Consider the following 25,021-nt stretch of genomic DNA (forward strand, 5'->3'; position numbering starts at 1 on the left):
CCTTTGTCTTGGCTGTTGTTTTAATGGTAAGTTGTGAAGGTCTGAAAATACCCTCAGAAGCCGGTGCCTGCTCAGCGTCTCCTGACCCATCTGAGGGATTAGTTTCCGTAGACCCAATACCTTGAGTTTTCCAGAGGCCTAGTTGTCTCCACGTGGGAGTCGGAGGCGGCCTGTGGCTCTGAGGTAGCGGGTGTCAGGGGCTGCGAAAGCGCCTCACTGAGAACTGGTGACTGGCCTAGAAGAGGTTTTGTCTGTTATTGGACCTCGGATGCCTGTCTTTAGCCTTGTCTTTGCATTTTTTCGGAATTGCGGTCGTCTGTTGATCCGACGGCATAATATAATTGAACCTTCGGCCAAAGTAGTGTAAAGCAAAATCAAAACGTCTTTTTATAGTGCGTTTGTTAAATCTAGCAAAAATCCGACAGCTAGTGACGTCGTGATCAGGGCCTGGGCATGGAATACAATAAGAGTGGAAGTCCTTTGCTTCCCACAAGAAATACAATTATTAACTTTTTCTGACATCGGTCTGAGGCAAGAAAAAAAGTTTCCCCAATGGGGTACTTAGCTTTATTGAAGACTTCGGATCTGAAATTCAACTTCGAAAATCTCAGGAGTCGGCCGGCACTTGCGAACTGCTTCTGCTTCAGGCACCACGTGGCAAGAAAGACTGAAGAAAATGGCGTCAGATGCATATTATATACCCCTGGCGCACTAACATCAGGGAAGAAGTGACAGCAACCGACGCCGGACCAAGACTTTGGAACTCTGGCCGACTGCTGGACTGCCTGACGGCAGGATAACCCAAGTGTGATGACTGCAGCAGTGTTACACGATGAACATCCACCATTGCACATAATACACACATCAGTATCTCAGCAATTAAGCCCCTAAGGCAAAATACCTCAAAACCTAATGTCCTGGTCATTGATGACTTAGTAGTCAGACACACATATGTCCCCCTCACCATATTGAACAAGGTCACAGTCCACTGTCTGTCAAGTGCCAGGATCCATTAAGTCACGCAGGCACTCAAGTCGCTCAGCAACAATTACTGTTATGACTCTGTCGTAGTATATGTTGGAGTGAATTACTTGACATACCTCTCTGGACTATATGGAGAGAGACATGCTAGAACTATCAGGTTGTGTGTCACAGGCAGGTAGGAGACATGGTAGAATGATCAGATTGTGCCATAGGCAGGTATGTCCCTAGACCTAAGCAGCATTCTGCCTTCACCTAGGATGATGCCACAGTGCAGACAAAAAAAATAGATTTAATCATCTGGCTTAGCTTCTATTGTCATTCCAAGGGGCTCTTGTATCTGTCAGCCTGGGAAGACATGATCGACAGACCATGCTGCTTTGGCAGAGATGGCCTTCCCCTGTCAACCCAAGGGATGTTCATCGTGTTACACTGCTGCAGTCATTACACTTATTATCCTGCCATCAGGCGGTCCCTCAGTCGGCCAGAGTTCCGAAGTCTTGGTCCGGCGTCGGTTGCTGTCGCTTCTTCCCTGACGTCAGTGCGCCAGGGGTATATAAGATGCATCCGACGCCATTTTCTTCAGTCTTTCTTGCCACGCGGTGCCCGAAGCAGAAGCAGTTCGCAAGTGCCAGTCAACCGACTCCTGAGATTTTCGAAGTCGAATTTCAGATCCAAAGTCTTCAATAAAGCTAAGTACCCCGTTGGGGAAACTTTTTTCTTGCCTCAGACCGATGTCAGAAAAAGTTAATTGTATTTCTTGTGGGAAGCAAATACCTCATAAGGACTTCCACTCTTACTGTATTCCATGCCTAGGCCCTGATCACGATGTCACTAGTTGTTGGTTTTGTGCTAGATTTAACAAACGCACTATAAAAAGACGTTTTGATTTTGCTTTACACTACTTTGGCTGAAGGTTCAATTATACTATGCCGTCGGATCAACCGACGACCGCACTACCAAAAAAATGCAAAGACAAGGATAAAGACAGGCATCCGAGGTCCAAAACCGACGACAAAACCTCTTCTAGGCCAGTCGCCGGTTCTCAGTGAGGCGCTTTCGCAGCCCCTGACGCCTGCTACCTCAGAGCCACAGGCCGCCTCTGACTCCCACGTGGAGACAACTAGGCCTCTGGAAACTCAAGGTATTGGGCCTATGGAAATTAATCCCTCAGATGGGTCCAGAGCCGCTGAGCAGGCATCGGCTTCTGAGGGTGTTTTCAGACCTTCACAACTTACCATTAAAACAACAGCCAAGACAAAAGTACCATTGAAGACAAAAAAAAAACAAGTACAGCATTCTCCTGGACAGTCCTCCATGCCTAAGAAACAGATGCTTAAAATGGCAGAAGACCTCATTACTCTAATCAGGGGTTCCCATCCCCCTCCTGAGAAAAGGCCTAGGCAGGATACAGACTATGATTCCTTTGATCAGGTTTCCATTTCCTCTGATTCCTCTTCAGACCAGGGATACTCTCTACCCCCTCCCCCCATGAGGACTCTGATGCAGAAGAATCTGTCCCTTCAGCCTCTCCTGCTGAGGATTATTCTTTTGGGGAAACCTTACATACCATGAGGGAGCATTTCCAATGGGAAAGTCAGAATTACTCAGAATTCAAGAAAAGGCTCAGGGATTTCAGCACAGGCCCTTGGCTATTCTGCCTGTGCTAGATATTGTGGATGATGTGTTCTCTGAATCCTGCTTATCTCCTGATTCTTTGCCCCCTGCACCAGCCAAGCCAGATATGTATTAGAGTCTTTGACTCTCAAGTTTCTTTATAAAAACCCCTCTGCTGATCCAGAAACTATTTCCCAGGGTCCAAAAGGGGTTAAGGCTTCCATTGCAAAAAATCCAGTACCCTGTGACAGAGATTCCAGAGCTTTGGATAGATGGGGAAAGAAAGTATACACTTATGCAACTTTAGCAGTAAGAGCTTTAAATTGCCAGTTTCACATGCTTAACTACCAACAATATTTAATGACTCAGTTAAAACAGAAAATGCTTGCAAGCTCAGAAGCTCCTGATTGTAAAGAAATGCAGGATTTATTGCATGCAGTTTAACAGGTGGGAAAACATAGTCTGCAATGTGGTTTTGATTCTTTAGAGGCTTCTTGTAGAGCCGCAGTTACAGGTTCTGTGATTCAAAGACATGCTTGGTTAAAAGAACAGAGTTTACCTGATCATGTTAAGGCAAAATTATTGGATGCTCCTTTACAGCATGATACCTTGTTTGGTGTTAAGGCAGAAGAGTTGTTAAAGAAAATGGAGGATAAAGCTAAATCTATGCAAACAGTCAAGGATTTCTTACAGGTACAGCCACCTCGATTTAGCAGAAATTGGCCAACAAAGAATTGGTCCTTTCCAGTGTCAGACAGGCCACAGAGAGGCAGATACAGACGCCCAAGAGGCAGATCTCAACCCCAAGGCTCAAACAGACGATAGTGGGGTACCTCAACCCCAAAGGGAGGTGAGGACAAGTCTCAACCTTACAGGAAACAGTCACAATGACCTTCCCCTTCGTACGCCAAGCACCTCCCTTTTGGAAGCCCCCTTAGGGGGAAAACTAGCACTTTTTTCTCAAAACTGGCAAACAATCACCCAAGACAAATGGGTTCTGAATATTGTGTCTCAAGGTTACAGGCTCCACTTTCATACTTTACCAAGGCTAAAAGGAATGCCAGACCTGCCACGAAATCAATGGGCAGAGGCACAAAAACAAATTTCAGCCCTCATAGGTTCATACTAGGCTATCTGCCGTAGGGCATTTATAAGCCTAGACAGAGTGTGTTTGGCTTTCGCCACCCCTTGGAATGAGTATACTGTGCCCATTTAAAGGTTTAGTTTACTGTACCTCTGTCTAGCAGTGACTTAGAAGTCACCCCCGGGGTAAACATACGATCCCCCATCCACTCATCAAGATTTCTCTTGAAGAGAGTCTGTGAGGGGCTCTGCCTAACATGGAATGGGATTCTATTCCAGAGTGAAGGGAGCCTCTGGGTTATGAATCTGTCCCTCCAGCATGTCCTATTTATTTCTGTGCTGAGGTCCAAATCTCTCCCTCGCGTAGCTCTGGTGGATTTGGATTTTCTGAGGTGGAGCATGTCCATTAATTCCGGGTTGGACATGGCCTTGTACGTCAGGCATAGATCGCCTCTGAGTAGGCGGTATGATCCTGAGTAGAGCTGGAGTTTCTTTAGCCAGGCAGCATATGGCATATGTTTGAGACCTTTAATCCTCTTGGTGAGGTACTTTTGGGGTCTTTCCAATTGCTGCAGGTGTCTGGTATGGTACATCCCAAATGGGGCATTGTAGTCAATTATGTGCCTGATGAGGGAAGAGTAAAGGGGCACAGTGACCTCTCCCAATCTAGATGTGAATCCCTTCATGATAAGGTGGGCAATATAGAAGGTCTTTCTAACCACTTTGGCAATGTGAGTGTCAAACGAGAGGTTACTATCAACTTGGGTCTCTAGGTCCCTATTTACTTCTTCTGTACTTAATGGATTACCACCTATGTTGTCATTTGTGGGCACTTTGTTTTTCCCAAAGGGTATGACTATACACTTTTTGGCGTTTAGTTTAAGGCCATGGCTCTGGCACCAGTTTTCCATTTCTATGAGACCCTTTTGAAGGATGTTTGTGTCCGCCGGAGAATCAATTATGGGGCCCAGTTTGCAGTCATCTGCAAACTTGGTCAGCCACAATCCTCCCATGTTAGCCTGTACCTTAGAAAAATAAATACCGAACAAGAGGGGTCCCATGACCGAGCCCTGTGGGATGCCACTTGTGACTGGTTTAGAGTCTGACATGGCTCCAGCAATTCTGACCTTGTGGGTTCTGTCCTTGAGCCAGTTTGCGACACATCTTATGACATAGGGGTTTATATTTAAGCTGGAGAGCTTGTCTATGATGCCAGAGTGGGGTATTGTGTTGAAGGCTTTTGCAAGGTCAAGGTAGGCTGTGTGAGAACTACCTTACCCTCATCAATGGCCTTGGTGACTGTTTCAAAGAAGTTGACCAGGTTCAAGAGGCAGGATCTGCCCTTAACAAAGCCAGATTGGGTAGGATCCAATGTCTGTAGGTCCCCAATGTCTTTGTTTATGAGTTCCATAATGATCCTCTCCATAGCTTTGCAGACCAGGCTTGTCAAGCTTATGGGGCGGTAGTTCCCAGGGTCCGTAGAAGCACCTCCTTTGTGGAGTGGGGCCACTGTTGCTGTACGCCGTTTTTTGGGTACATATCCTGTAGTAAGGCTGAGATTAAACAGCAGCCTTATGTGTGGGGTTTAGCTCTTCTTGGAGTTCATGTAGCACGCAACCCGGGACACTGTCTGGTTCCATTGATGCTGTGTTTTTAGCTTTGGAGAGGGTGGCTCTCACCTGGGCATCTGAGATGTCGGGGAGGCAGCATTCTGCTGGGATAGATATTTGTCCTTTTGGGGGGGAGAAATTTGCACTGAACCTGTTTGCCAGTATGTTGGCAATGTCTGTGGGTTCAGTGTATTTTTTGTCATTTTGGACTAACTGAGCATATCTGGGAGTTTCCACCCAGGTTTCTAACATAACTATAGAAAGCCTTGTGATTATCTTTAGTGTCTTGTGCAGTTTTTCTCTCAAAGTTGGCCTTGGATGATTTTATGAGTGTTCGTAGTTTTTTGCTAGTACTGATCAGCGATGCCTTCCCATTTAGGGATTTTGCTCTATCATGTAGTAGCTTCCTCCTTCTGTTGTATAGCTTATTAATGGCTGGGGTCCACCAGACAGGACGCCTGCCTTTGGAGGAATGGGTCATGGTTTTATTTGGGATTGCATGATTCATGCATTCCTGTAGGTGTCCATAGAATGCATTTATAAAGGATTCAGCAGAGTGGGCTGTGGTTTCCACTGGCCCTGGGGCCTTGAAGGATTCCACTTCGGTCTTAAGAAGTGTGAAGTCAGCTTTTGAGAAGTTCTTCACTGTGGTCTTCTGTCCTGGGGGTGTGGGGGTGGGATATGGATTTCCAGGGAGATTAATTTATGGTCCGATCTTACCAATGATGGTTATACTTCTGGTATGGAACATTGTGTCCCCATGTTTGTGATGATCAGGTCTAATATGTTTTCCCCTCTTGTGGGAGAGGTGACTAGTTGTTCCATAGCATGTGAGTTTATAAATTCTAGGAACATTTGGGCTAGGGTGTTGGGGCTTGAGTAATGCTCCCAGTCTGTTTGGGTAGTTGAAGTCCCCCAATATGATGGTGTTTGGAGAGACCTTCATGTTCTCCGGTGTCTTTAGGAAGGCCGAGTGGGGTTCCTGAGTTTGAGAGGGTGGTCTGTAGCATGCTACAAACTGGAGGGCAGTTTTGCCTACATGGACATGAGAGTTATTCAGAAAGTACCACAACGGGAACAAGGACAAGGATTTTACTCAAGACTCTTCCTGGTCCCCAGAAAGGACAAGGCCTGGAGGCCCATCCTAGACCTTTCAATTCTAAATACTTACCTAGATATTCCGAAATTCAAAATGTTGACATTACAGCAGCTTCTACCCATGCTGACCAAGAAGGCTTGGCTTGTTACTCTGGACCTCAGAGGCATACCTGCATGTCCCTATCAGACAAAATTGCAGAAGATACCTCAGATTCAAAGCTGGTACAATACACTACCAATTCTCTGCACTGCCCTTTGGCTTATCTACTGTGCCCAGGGTCTTCACAGAGTGCATGACACCAGTAATTGCATTTTGCAGGCAAAAAGGAATTCAAATATATCCATACCTGGACGACTGCCTCATTCAAGCAGATACAAAGGACATTCTTCTACAGCATCTGGCGTTTGTAAAAAGGTTGCTAATTTCTCTAGGGTACACAGTAAACGAAAAGAAGTAAAAACTAGTGCCCTCACAACAGATTATATTCCTGGGTGCCAGCTTAAATACAACAGCCCAGATGGCTTACCTCACGCCAGACAAACAAGTTCAACTAAATTAATATTTTCAATTACTGGCAAAAAAGTCACATCTCCCTGCAAGAAAAATCCTGCAGGCCCTGGGATTCATGGCATCCTGCATACTACTAATACCATATGCCAGACTGCATATGAGGAAATTACAATGGTACCTAAAATGTGTTTGGACTAAACACTCTAACAGTTTAGAAGCAGTAATACCAATGATTCCCTGCCTACAACAGGAGTTTTGATGGTGGGCACAGGCATGTCACCTAAACAAGGGTCAGCCTTTTACCCTACCCACAGCCAGGCAGACTCTAACAGATGCCTCTGATTACGCCTGGGGAGCACACATGGCAGGAAAATGCATTCAGGGCAAGTGGACCATAGACCAGATGCATCTTCACATCAATCAAAAAGAGATGTTGGCTATTCAGAATGGCCTAACAGCTTTCAAGGACCTTCTGCATCCAGGACAATTATTATTAAAGACAGACAACACCACAGTAATGTGGTATATAAACAAGCAAGGGGGAGCTCATGCTTATCCCCTATGCAGGCAAGCCATGACCTTGTGGAACACAGCTCTAACGTATCAAGTTCACCTGCAAGCACAATTCCTGCCAGGAAAGAAAAATACTCTGGCAGACTATCTAAGCAGAAATATCATGGACCCTCATGAATGGAAATTGAATCCACAAATCTTCAGCATGTAACGCAAAAATGGGGATGCCCAGACATAGATCTTTTTGCCTCCCCACTGAATTGCCAACTACAAAGATTCTGCACAAGGACTTATCACAAACATGCATGGAAAGTGGATGCTCTTTTGTTCAGCTAGAAAAACCTAAAAGTTTATGCCTTCCCGCCACTGCTTCTCCTTTCAAAGGTACTCCTAAAAGCCAGACAAGAGAAACCACAGATGATCTTGATTGCTCCAGACTGGCCACGCCAGTACTGGTACCCTATCTTAAGGAACTTAGCTCAAGGCCCACCATGGATTTTGCCTCAAATTCCACACCTTTTGACTCAACAAAACAATCAGATCCTGCACGGTCAGCTCAAAACCCTAAACATGGCTGCATGACAGATTCATTAGTCAAACAGGCAACACCTCTCTCTAAAGCTGTTATAGATGTCATTTTGGAGACCAGGAGGCCAAGCACCAGGAAAGCTTACTCAGAAAAATGGAAGAGATTCTGCGCCTGGAACCAGGCTCAAAGCTTTGACCCTCTTGTTCCAAACATTCCTCAGATTTTACAATACTTAACTGAGATGCTGGACAGAGTCCTATCCTTCTCATCAATTAAGATCCATGCCTCTGCCATTTCAGCACATTACAACACAGATCCTCCTCTATTCTCTCATCCCTTAGCTAAAGCAGTACCTCAGAGGGGCTAAAAACATAAGACCGCCCCGGAGAGCACCAACACCAACTTGGGACCTCAATTTCATTTTGGAAAAACTGACCCTGCCACCTTTTGAGCCAGCCAATACAACCGATCTAAAATTTTTATCATGGAAAACAGCTCTGCTCCTGGCAGTAACTTCAGCACGAAGAGTTTCAGAGCTACAGGCATTAATGGCAGTGGAACCTTTTATCATTTTTCATCAGGACAGGGTTTCTTTAAGGACAAACCCTACCTTAATGCCAAAGGTGGTATCTAGTGTGGCTCTTAACCAAACCATCCATTTGCCAACTTTTTATCAAAACCCCCAGAATAAAGGGGAGAAACTTCTGAATTCTTTGGACATACACAGGCAGCTACGCTTCTGCTTGAACAAAACAAAAGCTTTCAGGAAAACTGAGCAACTGTTTGTAGCATATGCTGCAGGATCACAGGGCAAGGCTTATCTCAAAGCAGACTATATCCAAATGGATAGGACACTGTATTCGTTACTGCTACACACAGCATGGAAAATCAGTCCCAAATAACATTAGGCCACATTCCACCAGGGCAATAGCCACTTCAACAGCCTTTCTCAGAGGAATACCTACCAAGGAAATTTTGGAGGCTGCAACTTGTTCAGTGCACACCTTTACCAAACATTACCACCTGCCTCTTTACTCTAAATCCAGAGCAGGATTTGCCACTGCAGTTCTGCAGGGCCTCATAGCCAATTCTAACTCTTTATAGACCAGCCACCCAATCTTAGCTTTGGGATTCTACCCAAGTGTAATGACTGCAGCAGTGTAACACGATGAACATAGTACAGTTTTGTACCTACCATAAATGTGTTCACACTGCTGCAGTCCAGGTTACCCTCCCGCCATCCCCTCTGAACTAGCTGGACTTATCTATACCTTTCTATCCTATACAACCTTTGTGGTGTATTTGCTTGTAACTGAAGATATTGTTTTTATTTTTTATGTATATTTTTTAGTAGCAATATGTATTGCCTACCTACTTGGGGGCACCTGACATGTGGGGCAAGAAAAACTGAAGAAAATGGCGTCGGATGCATCTTATATACCCCTGGTGCACTGACGTCAGGGAAGAACTGACAGCAACTGACGCCGGACCAAGACTTTGGAACTCTGGCCGACTGCGGGACCGCCTGACGGCAGGATAACTCAAGTGTAATGCCTGCAGCAGTGTGAACATTCCAACATCTACATTTATGGTAGGTACAAAACTGTACTTTTCTGATACTGGCAAAGGAGCTTGCCTCCCCATAATGCCTTTTTAGGCTATGTCAAAGTAAAACTTCTGACATAAAAAATGCACTAAAGATAAACTCGAGGTCATGCTGCTTGATGCTGAGAGCCTAAACAGTAAAACTGCACTCACCTTGGAAGATGCTGCAACACCTTTCACACATTCAGACCCCAAAATAAGCTGGAACCAAAGGGGAAGGTGTATCCATTTTCATTAAATCCAAATACACCTTGACTGGTGAAGCAGTACAAGTCTCTCTTGAGTTACCCTCGGTCCAAATAACTGTAGGTGAAACACCCTACCACATCATAGCTAGCTACACTTCCCACCATGAACCATGAGAAATACTCTGCCTACTTGTACTTGTTAGAGTCGCTCACTCAATATACAGCCAAACACCTTTGTCATGGGAGACTTCAACTACCCATCTATGGATTGTGCGACTTAAAAGAGCACAACATGATTGCTCTGAGGTTCTTGGACTTTAATTCAAATGCCCTGTAATAGTTGGTCTGCAACCCCACAAGGGGCTCAAATGTCCTAGACCTAGTACTCCCCAACATGGGGGGGGTTCACTGTACTATCCCTAGTGTGTTGCCTTCCTTGGTTAAGTCAGACCATAAATCTGTCTCATTTAAAGTAAAGATCAAACTAGACACCACCTCAGGAGCAAAAAAACTGGAAAATTTCTCCAAAGCAAACTATAGCTTTCTAAGTGATGGTATAAAAGGCTTTAAATCACCTGTTTAACAGCCACGAACGAATCCTATGTAGAGGCGTGTACTCAGACCCTATATAGCCACTTAAATGTATTGACTCGGCTGTACCTGATGGGACTAAAACCAGGTTCTGTTTTTAAAAACAAGCCACCCTTGTGGACTGCAAGTATAAATAAGTTGTTTAACAAAAGAAACTGCTATCTAAGAACAAGAGGGAACTTGTTCAGTAAAGGAAGATTGCCCTCCAGAGCTTAAACAAGCAAATCAGAAACCTAGTAAAGTCTGTTACAAGACTAAATTAGCTTCCCTAGCTAAATAGTCATAAAGCATTCTTTAGCTATGTCTGAAACCTAAAAGGGAATGCCCAGCTATGTGCAAAACTTACAGTGGACTGTACCATTCACACTGAACCTGAAAAAAATTGCCACTCTACTAGCTGATAGGTTTGGCGATAACTTCACCCCTCCCCCACCAGCCATACCCCATAGCATTCCTGACACCAGTCCTTTACCAAGCATCCCCAAACAATAGGTCATACAAATGTTCTCCCAAGGCCAGAAATACAGATCTATGGGCTCAGATAACATCCCAGGCTGCTTACTAAACAATTCAAAACAAGACCTAGCCAAACCAGCTCCTACAGTCTTTAACTGCAGCCTGAGTACTGGTTTTGTGCCAGTGGATTGGAGTACAGCAACAGTAATACCCTTGCACAAAGGGGATCCATCAACTGACTCTGGTAACTATAGACCTATTAGCTTGACCAGCCTTGTCTGCAAGGCCATGGAAAGCATCATCATGGACCGTATGAACCAGGACATAGGCATCCTTCAAACTCTTGACCTGATGCACTTTGCTTTTGTCAAAGGTAGATCTTGCTCATTAAACCTGTTGAACTTTGAGAATTTCACCAAAGCTCTGGATAAGGGGAAAGTAGTTCTTAACACCTATCTTGATTTAGCTAAGGTGTTTGACACAATTTCCTACACTGGGATCATTAAGAAACTCTTTCAGCTGGGGATTAGTTTCTGGCTAAAAGTATTAACATCTTTACATGAAGATTTAGCCATGAGTAAGAATTATTTGCCTGATCACTTCGAACAGGCAACATCCTGGTTAACAGCAGTATAAACAGTACTCCTACTGAAGAATGAATCTGCAAGCTGTCCTACAGACTATCAGCCAATAGCTTAGTATAAACTATACACTAGAATTGATGTTGACAGTTTATAGAAGAAAACTCAATTATGGCAGTAGAAAAATATGATAAGTCGTATAGAAGAAAGGGTAATTTGTTATTAAAGTCATAATGGTGAACTTTAAAAAGGGGAAGGATCTAAGTATGGCAAGGATAGACTCTAAAAAAAGCATTTAGCAGCATCACACATTCATGGATAAAAGAGTGCATAAATGTGTGATACACCCTGCACTGATCAATTACATTACAATGACCATGAAACAGTGGTAAAACACTTCGCAGTTAAGTCATAATAAAAGACAAATTATTATTCCAAGGGAAAAATTCAAAGGGGGATATTCTAGGGTGAGTCTGTCACTGCTGCTCTTTTGTCTTGACCTATTAAGCTGTCTGCTTAACAGATTAGTTCTTGGCTACAATTTGGCTCCCAGAAAACACCAGTGTACAGACTTCTCATTTTCATTTTGTAGATTATTTAAAACTGTATAGCTCATCAGATGAGGAACTGGTAGCACAGCTGCAAGTAATCAAAACCTTTCAGATGATATATAATGTAATTTGGTCTTGATAAATGTGCAAAAGCAATCTTTAAAGCAGGAAAACTGCAGCACTAAGAACACAGTTTGAGACAGGAATGTGATGTAAAAGAAACTTGAGCAAGGGAGAGTGCATAAATATTTGGGAATTGATGAAAGAGCAACAGTAAAACATGAACAAATGAAGACTTTAATACTGAAAACAGCACGGACATCTAGGAACAAAGACCAAGCTATAAATCAGTTTGTCTTCCTGTCCTAACTAAGAGCTTTGATGTGATTCACTGGCTCCAAAAGGTGTTGGATAAGAAGGGAAGGATGTTTCATGCTTCTCAAATGATTTGCATACCAAGACTATGTAGTCCCCGTTCTGAAGGAGGTTATGAGCCTCCTCAAAATTGATTACATGTATAGATATGCAATTGTGGGACTGCATACATATCTGCTGACCTCACAAGGTTCATAGGTTGGTACTAGGCTATCGGCCCTAGGGCCTATACAAGCCTAGCCATAACAATTCCCTGGCTATTTCTTCCCACGCTGTTTACTTCCCTGGACCCCTGTCTAACAGGGTGACTGACGTGATCCCCGGGGTGAATTTCCATTCTCCCATCCAATCATCAAGGTTCCTTTTGAAGAGGGCCAAAGAGGTGCTCTGCTTGACATGTATGGGCAGTCTATTCCAGAGTCTGGGGAGTCTCTGGGTCAGGAACCTATCCCTCCAGCATGTTTTGTTTATTGTGATGACAAGATTTAGATCCCTGGAGCGTGTGGCTCTGAGGGATTGGGATTTCTTTAAGTGTAGTATGTCCAACAGCTCTGGGTTTGACATGGCCTTGTATGTTAAGCCGAGATCGCCTCAGAGTAGACTATATGTGACAGAGTATAGCTGGAGTTTTTTAAGGTGGTCAGCATAGGGTATCTGCTTTAGGCCTGTGATTCTTTTAGTGAGATATTTCTGTGGTCTTTCCAGTTGTTGCTGATGTCTTGAGAGGTACATACCAAATGGGGTGTTGTATTCTATAATGTGTAATGAGGGATGAGTACAGTGGGACAATGACCTCCTTTTTTCTGGATGAAAAGCCCTTAGTGATGAGGTGTGTCACACAGAATTTCCTGACTGTTATGGCGATGTGGTTATTGAAGGTGAGACCACTGTTCACCTGTGTCCCTAAGTCTCATCACACTTTTCGATGTTTAGTGTACTGCCACCTATGTGATAATTCATGGGTGCATGTTTTTTTACCAAAGTGGATAACTATACATTTCTTGGCATTGAGCTTGAGCCCATGGCTCTGGCACCAAGCATCTGTTTCTGTAAGGCCCTTTTGTAGAGTATCCACATCATTTGGGGATTCAATAATGGCTCCCAGTTTGCAGTCATCTGCTAACTTTGTTAGCCAGAGTCCCCTTAGTGTTGGCCTGTACTTCAGAGAAGTAGATGCCAAACAAGAGAGGTCCCAGGACTGAACCCTGAGGTACTCCATTTGTCTGGAGCTGGATTTGGAGTCAGCTACTTTTACAGTGTGGGTTCTGTCAGTAAGCCAATTGGCAACCCATCAAGTGATGTAGGGATTAATGCCCAGCTTAGTAAGTTTATCTATGATTCCAGAGTGGGGGGTGGTGTCAAAGGCCTTGGCGAGGTCCAGATAGGCTCTCTGGACCTCGTCCATGGCTCTGGAGACTGATTCAAAGAAGTCAATAAGGTTCAAGAGACTAGATCTGCCCTTCATGAACCCAAACTGGGTGGGGTCCAGTGGTTTATGGTTGCCAATGTCTTCGTTTATGAGTTCCATGATATGTTCCATGGCCTTGCAGATCAGGCTCGTCAGACTGATAGTAGTTCTCGAGATCCAAGGTGGATCCCCCCTTGTGGAGTGGGATCCAAACCTAGTGAAATTTTGAAACATGAATAAGTCTAAGATGTCTTCCCTTCTTAGATTAGCAGAAGAATATCAATGTCAACCAGGAATGGAAATCAAACCAGAAGTAGATAAAAAATCAGCAACTGAATGTGCCAAAAAACAAGAAAGAATATAAGGTGAAGGATCTGATGAGAAGGCAAGAAATGTGAAAATGAATTTAGTTGCAAGTATAGAAAACTCTTAGAACAACCTCATGTTGATCAGGATTGAACAGAGGAATGGTTAAGGAGAGGTGAATTTAAACCAAAAGATGAAAGATTAACATTGGCAGCACAAGGTAATGGACTATGTGCATGTTGGTTTACAAAGTCCATTGAACATGTGGGAGAGGCAGACAAATGTAGGTTTTGCAAAACAGAATTGAAAACAGCCTCGCATCTTGTTGCTGGTTGTGATATACTAATGGCAGGAGGACTGTACAATGAAAGACTTAATATGGCAAGATTGCTGCATCGGGGATTGTGCAAACAATATTAAAGTAACTGAAAAACACTGTAATCTTATAATACTGAAGTAATTGAAAAATGTTGGAAATATGAGCCACGAAGCATTACGGAAAATGAAGTTTATATCACATGGGATCACCCATTACCAACAGTTAAAATAGATGTGAGAAAACCAGATGTAGTAGTCCATGAAAAGAAGACAAAAGTGGCATTGATCATTGAAATTGCTACCCCCAGTGACTGTAGTGTGTTATGTACAGAGAAGCACAAACTCATAAAATACTATGATTTGCAGGCAGAAATGTGGAAGGATACCCAGACAGTTCCAGTAGTAGGAGTAAAGGGTATTATAAAAAAATAATTTACAGTCTGTCTTAGATACGTTCTGATACATGTAGCTCCATATGAATTGCAGGAGGAGTCATTACTGGACACATTGCAGGTGCTGCAAAGAGCACTTCTGGCTAACATCATGGCCTGCATGAGCAGTTAGCCTAGTACTTATGAGCCAAGTGAATCTGTGTGAGGTGTGTTCATTTTTTTCTTATTGAAGTTGTGGTGTTAAAGAAATCATTTTAAGGGTATTGCTTAAAGGTGAAGTGATGTAGGTTAAGAGCGTGCTGTTTAGAGTAGTACAGGGCATTACTGTATTTGCTTGGTATAATTTGTATTGTACAGGTAGCTGGCTTTGTTTAAATGTTTTGAAAAGGGGAGTTTCTTTTGTGGTTCTAGAATTCTACGTTTAATGCCATTGGGAAATTGTAGGGGGGATAGAGTATTTCTTGGTAGTGTATGATGGGAAGAGACCCTTGGCTGCAAGAACTAACACACCTAGGGTAGCCAGGGATTTAGGATCAGGAGGGGAGAAAAGTGGGTCAAAACAAAGCAGCTGCTGTGGGTAATCAGTGTGCATATGTGGACTGTCTATGGCTAAGAGAGTAAGCATTGAAGCACTTTCTAAGAAAACCAAGAAGATGGTAAATGATTAAAATTATGTATGTCATTTTAAGGGTTGGACCATACTGTAAGTGAAAGTATGCTGTTGTTCCTCCTGACCCGTAACTGTCACACTCTTCAGAAGTTATGGGGAAAGGTAAGAGAGGATTGGACGTTACTAATGGGTGTTAATTATGGATGAGCAGAGTTATTGTATTTGTTACACAGTGTAACCTCATCCAAACAAAGTAGCTCCCTGACCCTCTTTAAGTGTAACCAGGACAAATGGATGGGCAATTAGTGCACCCTGTGCCAAGTTCCTCAAGCTCTCATCAGAAGGGGTCAAAGTTAAGTATTAAATATACACTAGGTCTGCCTCTCAAGTTCTCATTGAAGGAGGTTGCAACTGAATATTATTCATGTCAGTTAGTATTCATGATTTGGGATTTTGCAACTAGGCCACATAACCTTGTATTACCGTATGAACTTATGACTGTATTCTCCATATCTGGAATAGGTTACCCTTACCAGTCAATCACAATACTTCTCTAGCCTCCTTAAAAACCAGCTCAGAGGACTGTATGGGTGATTGCAAATTTTCATGTGAATAGTGGGGGACATTGTTGGTCTTCATCCAGTTTTGTGTGATGAGCCTAGCTACTCTGTAGTCTACGTTGGCTGTATCTTATGATCCTATATATATATATATATATATATATATATATATATATATAATGTGTGTGTGTTGGGTATATTAAAAAGTCAACATCTACAAAAAACACATCACATTGCTTGCACTGAGTTGACCTTGGAGCACGCACCTCACACACCCCAATAATTTTATATTTTAACACTGAAATAACACGTTACCAGGGAATAGCATATTTTCTACCAGTAATGTTGCACACCTGTCAGCCATCTTGAACCATTGTTGTCTATTTTCGTCCGATTCAGCATGTGGGTTGATCTGATCTTGGCACCAAATCTGAAGCTTCCTCTGTTCCAGGGCTCTGACTTTTCCCCTACCCATAATTCAATGAACACCATCTTAGTACCTCAGATCTCATTTACCACTTGAAGTCTTCAGGTGTGTTTTGAGGTGGTGTATCTTTTTTACCAGATTTTATTTCTTCTAGTTCTCTTACTACCATGAGAATTTTTCTCTCAAGATTTTAATGTGCTCTTATCAACTTTTTTTCTGTCGACAGTTAGGTGGTACTTTAGACAGATATTTTCTTATGAATGTCATTGTGTTGGCATTTTATACTATTAATATAGAATAATAGCCTCTTGTTTTTTCATCATTCATAGAGGTATTTTCAAGTAAATTTAGTAAGAGTAGTAACTTGAGTTTAGCATGGCTATATTAGCTTTTTGTGTGTAAAATAGTTTTTTTTTTTTTGATAGCTCATTCTCAAGCTTTTAAAAAAATGTTTTGAGTGCAGACATAATCTTCCCCTCACAATTTCTGTCTACTGCTTGGGCACTGCATATTTGGATTCAGACTACCAATCTTGTGTCTCTTTTACTTCTAGGTAGCTCCAGGCTTGCTATGATAAGTTAGTGGTAAAAGGTTTCCTTCCTCCACAGACAGAATAATCATTGCCTGGAACAGCTTCTTCTGCTTCCCCTGCCAAGGAACATGACAGTACAAAGAGAAATCTAAAGAAAAGGAAAAAGATAATAGAGAGAAAAAGAGGGGAAAACAAAAGAAAGGGACAAGTGTCCTTATTTGATTAAAAAGCATTCTTTTGATCCGACAGTGCAGGTCGTACCCAATCCAAAACTTAACTGGAGGTTGGATCCAACACCTTATTGGGTCCGGTTTTGTCTTTATTTTACTTTGCTGGTTCAACTCTCTATTTACTGGCTGTACATTTGGATTTTACCTTATTGGGTCCGTCCATCTCCTTGGGCCCCAGTTTTCACTGGATCTGGTGAGCCTGAGATTGCATTCACCAGTTCTTCAAGAAAGAAGATATTCCAGGCCATCATCTATGACTTCTGCATGATCATTCAAAGCTTAACCGAGTATGACATCGACAGGATAAGTTCCTGAGAACGCTTATCCAGCTTGGGGTTCTTTTGGTGATGTCCACTGGGAGAATACCTAATATTGGTCATTGTACCCCTCCACTTATCGCACCTGTTATGGTCCATCTTTTGGTTCTGGCAGTGTTGGATCTGGCTAACCCCAAAGTGCCTATGTCGGGACTGAGAGTACAATCTACCTTCATACCGACAGCCTTCCCCATCTCTTTCTATGACACCTTTGGATCAAGAAGGATCTTTGAGTCGTAGCATCAGTGCTGGGTTCTAGGGGAATTAATTGACCCCATGATTTTCAGAGCCGTCTCTTCCCCTCTGGGCTTTGGCCCTAGGCAACTCTGGTCCGAGACCAGCCTTGAGGTCAGGGTTCATTGTTGTCAAGGGTTCTTTGTCATCTCCGAATCCTGGCTGAGAAGCCATTGATGTTCATCATGTTTCACTGCTGCAGTCATTACACTTGGGTTATCCTGCCGTCAGGCGGTCCTGCAGACTACCAGAGTTCCAAAGTCTTGATCCGGCGTTAGTTGCTGTCGCTTCTTCCCTGATGTCAGTGCGCCAGGGGTATATAAGATGCAGCTGATGCCATTTTCTTCAGTCTTTCTTGCCGTGCAGTGCCCGAAGCAAAAGCAGTTTGCAAGTGCCGGTCAGCTGACTCCTGAGATTTTCAAATTCGAATTTCAGAACTGAAGTCTTCAATAAAGCTAAATACCCCGTTGGGGAAACTTTTTCTTGCCTCAGACCGATGTCAGTAAAAGTTAATAATTGTATTTCTTGTGGGAAGCAAATACCTCATAGGGATTGTATCCCATGCCTAGGCCCAGACCATGATGTCACTAGTTGTCGGTTTTGTGCTAGATTTAACAAGTGCACTATTAAACGTCGGTTTGATTTTGCTCGCCATTATTTTGGCCGAAGGTTCAATTTATACCATGCAGTCGGAACATCCGAAGACCGTAATACACAAAAAACGCAAAGACAAAGATAAGGACAGGCATCCGAGGTCCAAAACTGATGATGAAGCCTCTTCTAGGCCAGTCACCAGTTCTCAGTGAGGTGCATTCGCAGCCCCTGACACCCGCTACCTTAGAGCCACAGGCCACCTCTGACTCCCACATGGAGATTTCTGGGCCTCTGGAAACTCAAGGTATTGGGCCTGCGGAAAATAACCCCTCAGATGGGTCCTGAGCCACTGAGCAGGCATCGGCTTCTGAGGGTGTTTTCAGACCTTCACAGCTTACCATCAAAACAACAACCAAGTCTAAAACTCCATTAAAGTCAAAGAAACAAGTACAGCATTCACCTGGACAGGCCTCCATGCCTAAAAAACAGATGCTCAAAATGGCCGAAGACCTAATTACTTTGATCAGGGGTTCCCATCCCCCTCCTGATAAAAGGCCTAGGCAGGATACAGACTGTGATTCCTCTGACCAGGTTTCCATTTCTTCTGATTCCTCTTCAGACCAGGGATACTCTTTACCCCCCCTATGAGGACTCTGATGCTGAAGAATCTATCCCTTCAGCCTCTCCTCCTGAGGATTACTCTTTTGGGGAAACTTTACATACCATGAGGGAACATTTCCATTGGGAAAGCCAGGATTCCTCAGAATCCAAGAAAAGGCTCAGAGATTTTCTCTTATTGCCTCAGCACAGGCCCCTTGCTATTCCGCCTGTGTTAGGTATTGTGGATGATGTGTTCTCTGAATCCAGTTTAACCCCTGATTCTTTGCCCCCAGCACCAGTCAAGCCAGATAGGTACTACAAAGTCCCTGACTCTCTCAAATTTCTTTATAAAAACCCTGCTGCTGACCCAGAAACTATTTCCCAGGGTCCCAAAGGGGTAAAGGCTTACAGTGCTAAAAATCCAGTTTTCTCTGACAGGGATTCAAGAGCATTAGATATATGGGGGAAGAAAGTTTACACGTAGCAGTAAAGGCTTTAAATTGCCAGTTCCACATGCTTAAATACCAGCAATATTTAATGTCTCTGTTAAAACAGAAAATGCTTATAAGCTCAAAGTCCTGACTACAAGGGGATGCAGGATTTATTGCATGCAGCTGAACAAGTGGGAAAACATACTTTGCAATGTGGTTTTGATTCATTAGAGGCTTCTTGTAGAGCCGCAGTTATAGGATCTGTGATTTGAAGGCATGCTTGGTTAAAAGAAGAAGGTTTACCTGATCATGTTAAGGCAAAATTATTGGATGCTCCTTTACAGCATGATATCTTGTTTGGTGTTAAGGCAGAAGAGGTATTAAAGAAAATGGAGGATAAGGCAAAATCTATGCAAACAGTGAAGGATTTCTTACAGGTACAGCCACCTCGATTTAGCAGAAATTGGCCTTCTAAAAATTGGTCCTTTCCAGTGTCAGACAGACGACAAAGAGGCAGATACAGACGCCCAAGAGGCAGATCTCTGCCCCAAGGCTCTTACAGACCACGACAGTGGGGTGCTTCTACCCCAAAAGGAGGAGAAGACAAGTCACAACCTTATAGGAAACAGTCCCAATGACTTCCCCCTTCACATGCCAAGCACTTACCTTTTGGCAGCTCCTTTAGGGGGAAACGGACACAAAATTGGCATATAATCACCCAAGACAAATGGGTTCTGGACATTGTGTCTCAAGGTTACAGGTTCCACTTTCACACTCTACCAAGGTCAAAAGGAATGCTAGACCTGCCACAAAATCAATGGGCAGAGGCACAAAAGCAAATTACAGCCCTCATGGACATGAGAGCTATTCAAAAAGTGCCACAGCAAGAACAAGGAAAAGGATTTTACTCAAGACTTTTCTTGGTCCCCAGAAAGGACATAGCTTGGAGACCCATACTGGACCTATCTACTCTAAATACTTACCTGGATGTTCTGAAATTCAAAATGCTGACACTACAGCAACTTCTTCCCATGCTGGGCAAGAAGGCTTGGCTTGTTACTTTGGACCTCAGAGGCATACCTGCATGTCCCAATCACAAAATTGCAGACGATACCTCAGATTCATAGCTGGCACAATGCATTACCAATTCTCTGCACTGCCCTTTGGCTTCTCTACTGCGCCCAGGGTCTTCACAAAATGCCTGGCACCAGTAATTGCATTTTGCAGACTTGGACGACTGTGTTATTCAAGCAGAGAGCAAGGACATTCTTCTACAGCATCTGGCGTTTGTAAAAAGATTGCTCATTTACCTAGGGTACACAGTAAATGAAAAGAAGTCAAAACTAGTGCCCTCGCAAGAGATAATATTCCTGGGTGCCAACTTAAATACAACGGCCCAGATGGCTTATCTCACGCCAGACAAAGGCAACTGACTCGGTACTTTCAATTGATGGCAACAAAGACCCAACTCCCTGCAAGAAAAATTCTGCAGGCTTTGGGGTACATGGCATCCTGCATACTACTAATACCATATGCCAGACTGCATATGAGGAAATTACAATGGTACCTAAAGTGTTTGGACTCAACACTGTCACAGTTTGGAAACCGCAATACCACTTATTCCCTGCCTACAACAGGAGTTTCGATGGTGGGCACAGGCATATCACCATAACAAGGGACAGCCCTTCACTTTACCCACAGCCAGGCAGACACTAACAACAGATGCTTTGGATTAAGCCTGGGGAGCACACATGGCAGGAAAATGTATTCAGGGCAAGTGGGCCGCAGACCAAATGCATCTTCACATCAATCAAAAAGAGATGCTAGCTGTACAAAATGCCCTGACTGCTTTCAAGGACCTTCTGCATCCAGGACAACTATTGCTAAAGATGGACAACACAGTTATGTGGTACATAAACAAGCAAGGGGGCACTCATTCCTATCCCCTCTGCAGGCAAGCCATGACTTTGTGGAACACAGCACTGACCTAACAAGTTCATCTGCAAGCACAATTCCTGCCAGGAAAGAAAAATACTCTGGCAGACGACTTAAGCAGAAACATCATGGATCCTCATGAGTGGAAATTAAATCCACAAGTATTCAGCATGATAACACAAAAATGGGGGTTCCCAGACGTAGATCTTTTTGCCTCCCCTCTGAACTGCCAACTACAGAAATTCTGCACAAGGACTTACCACACACAAGCATGGAATGTGGATGCTCTCTCATTCAGCTGGAAAACCCTAAAAGTTTATGCCTTCCAACTACTTCCTCTCCTTTCAAAGGTACTCCTAAAAGCCAGACAAGAAAGGCCAACAATTATCCTGATTGCCCCAGACTGACCACGCCAGCACTAGTACCCAATCTTAAAGAACTTGGCTCAAGGCCCAGCATGGAATTTACCTCAAATCCCCCCCCTCTTCTGACTCAACAAAACAATCAGATCCTGCACAGCCAGCTCAAAACCTTAAACCTGGCTGCATGGCAGATTACTTAGCCAAGCAAACAACATGTCTCTCTAAAGCTGTTATGGATGTCATTCTGGACGCCAGGAGGCCCAGCACCAGGAAATCCTATTCAGAAAAGTGGAAGAGATTCTGCGCCTGGAACCAAGCTCAAAGCTTTGACCCTCTTGTTCCAAATATTCCTCAGATTCTACAATACTTAACTGAGATGCTGGACAAAGGACTATCCTTTTCATCCATTAAGATCCATGCCTCTGCCATCTCAGCTCATTACAGCACGGATCCTCCTATTTTCTCTCACCCATTGCAAAAACAGTACCTCAGAGGGGCTAAAAACATAAGACCGTCCTGGAAAGCACCAACACCAACTTGGGACCTCAACTTTGTCTTGGAAAAACTAACTTTACCTCCTTTTGAGCCAGCCAATTCAGCAGAATTAAAATGTGTCATTTAAAACTGCTCTGCTTCTGGCAATAACCTCAGCACGAAGAGTCTCAGAGTTACAGGCACTAATGGCAGTGGAACCTTTCATCATTTTTCATCAGGACAGGGTTTCTTTAAGAACAAACACATTTATGCCAAAGGTGGTATCCATTGTGGCTCTTAACCAAACTATTCACTTGTCAACATTTTATCCAAATCCCAAGTATAAAGGGGAGAGACTTCTCCACTCATTGGACATGCACAGGCAGTTACGCTTCTACTTGGGCAAAACAAAAGCTTTCAGGAAAACTGAGCAATTGTTTGTAGCATATGCTGCCAGGATCACAGGGAAAGGCTATTTCAAAGGAGACCATCTCAAAGTGGATAGGACACTGTATCCATTTCTGCTACACACAGCATGGAAAAACTGTACCTAGCAACAATAGGCCACATTCCACCAGGGCAACAGCCACTTCAACTGCCTACCTTAGAGGAGTACCTACCAAGAATATTTTGGAAGCTGCAACTTGGAGTTCAGTGCATACCTTTACCAAACATTACCACCTGCCTTTTTACTCTAAATCCAGAGCTGGCTTTGCCACTGCAGTGCTGCAGGGCCTCATAGCCACCCCGAATCCTTTAAGAAACCAGCCACCCAACCTCAGCTTTGGGATTCAACCCAAGTGTAATGACTGCAACAGTGAAACACTATGAATGTAGTACAGTTTTGTACCTATCATAAATGTAGATGTTCGAGTGTATTCACTGCTGCAGTCCAGGTTACCCTCCCTCCAACCCCACTTTCTTAGCTGGGACTTATCTATATCTTTCTTCCTATACAACCTATGTGGTGTATTTGCTTGTAACTGAAGGTATTGCTTTTATTTTTTATGTTTGTTTTATTAGCAATATGTATTGCCTACCTGTTTGGGGGCACCTGACATCTGGGGCAAGAAAAACTGAAGAAAATGGTGTCAGCTGCATCTTATATACCCCTGGCATACTGACGTCAGGGAAGAAGCAACAGCAACTGACGCCGGACCAAGACTTTGGAATTCTGGCCAACTGTGGGACCGCCTGACGGCAGGATAACCCAAGTGTAATGACTGCAGCAGTGAATACACTCGAACATCTACATTTACTGTACTTTTCCAACAACTGCTTTGGCCGTTGAGGCTTTTGAAAGGGTTATGGGCATACCTAAGGCAAAGGCATCTTCATCTAGCTCTCTCCCACCCAAACCCCAACAAGATCTTGTGATGACTTATCATACTAGATAAGGATAGTCGAGACCTCAGGTTTCTGAAACTATATGCTTTTAGCTTCAAGCCTGATTCTGAACCTTCTGACCTCGTAACAGAACTGGTTCATAAGAAGCAGACATGCAAGGGCAAGCATATAGACTCCTTGCTGTAGTCTTTCATGGAGGATACAGACTTGGATGAGGGCAAGATGTCCCCCTGGTTCCTCACAGGAGTTGTCACCTTTAGTGAAACCTTGAGCTTATGAAACGGAGAGTGGGATAGTCCACCAAAGATCCCTCACCGGACAAATCTGTATTTTTGGAAGCCTTTGCTTCCAGATCAGCATTGCCTGGATGGTACCACCCATTAATCTTCCTATCAGTCTCATGGTGCTTTGAGCTTCAGAGGACTGATGTGGTGGAGCCAATATCCAATAAACCAGCCAGAATTTTAATAGCTCCAAAGGATAGCAAGCATTAGAGCAAAGGTCCACTTGATGCTGTGGTCATAGCAACAGCCGCCAAAAAGGAATTATCTGAGGAGACTTCCACTGTCCATCCCTCTAACAGGAAGTCTAAGGTGTTGGACAGGTTCAGAAAACAAATTTACTCATCAACCTTTGCACGTAGGTCACTGAATTAATTACTTGACTCATGTCATCAGACTTCAGAAAGATGTAACTAAGGAACTCTCCAAGTCTCTCCTCAGAGTTTTGCTGGCAGATGTCCAAAAGACGGTTGACTCCCAGCTCTCTACTCTGCAGTCAGCCTTTAATATAGTCATTCGACTGCTGTCTAATGCAGCTGATAACTCGGCCAGAGTGACAGGTAAAGGCCTTTACAGTAAGACGGCATGCCTGGATGCATCTTTGTGATTTTGTGGAATGCTTCAAGACATCCTTTATCAATGCCTCATATGATGGCTGCACACTTTGAGTCTGAAGTTAGACAGGTTGCCCAAGAGCCAGCAGGATGGGAAGACACTGTCTGCAGTGGGCATCCATTTTTTCCAGTCCTCAAGAGCCTTCTGTAGGAATCAGAAAATGGGGAAAGGATGTGGTTTCATAAGTTTCAGGACTCTCCTGGTAATAGAGCTCCACATGGCAGAGGTGAAGGGAATTCTAAGAGACAGAAGTGTACCACATAACCAGAGCTCCTCTGGTCCCTGTACCAAGAGGGTCTTTCAGTATTCCTGAAGGGTTGCCCGACTGCTGCACTCTGAAAGCAGTTAGGAGATGCTTATCCTTGCCCCCTTAAGCTTGGCAAAACATAACAAAAGATTTGTGAATGTTAAAGATAACTTTCGGTGACTATTCTATTCCTTTTTCTATTCTAGCCAAGAAAAAGAAAGTTGTTCCTGACATTCCACTCAGTTAATGGGAACCAGCAATAATAGAAGTTTGCAAGCTACTAGAAAAAGAGTCTCATCCAACCAGTCCATCCAGTCCAGTTAGAGTCTGGAATCTACTCAAGGTTCTTTTTTGTACCAAAGAAAATGGGGGATCTCAGACCAATTTTGAATCTGAGTCACTTAAACCACACTCTTGGTAAAATTCTGGATGGTCACAATTCAGTCCATATTTCCTCTGTGCTCAGTAGATCTCCAGGACACTTACTATCATGTGAAGACACAAGAAAACCA

Source organism: Protopterus annectens, chromosome 2.part1, assembly GCF_019279795.1.
Source record: "Protopterus annectens isolate FY-2018-M chromosome 2.part1, PAN1.0, whole genome shotgun sequence".
Lineage (NCBI taxonomy): Eukaryota > Metazoa > Chordata > Ceratodontiformes > Protopteridae > Protopterus > Protopterus annectens.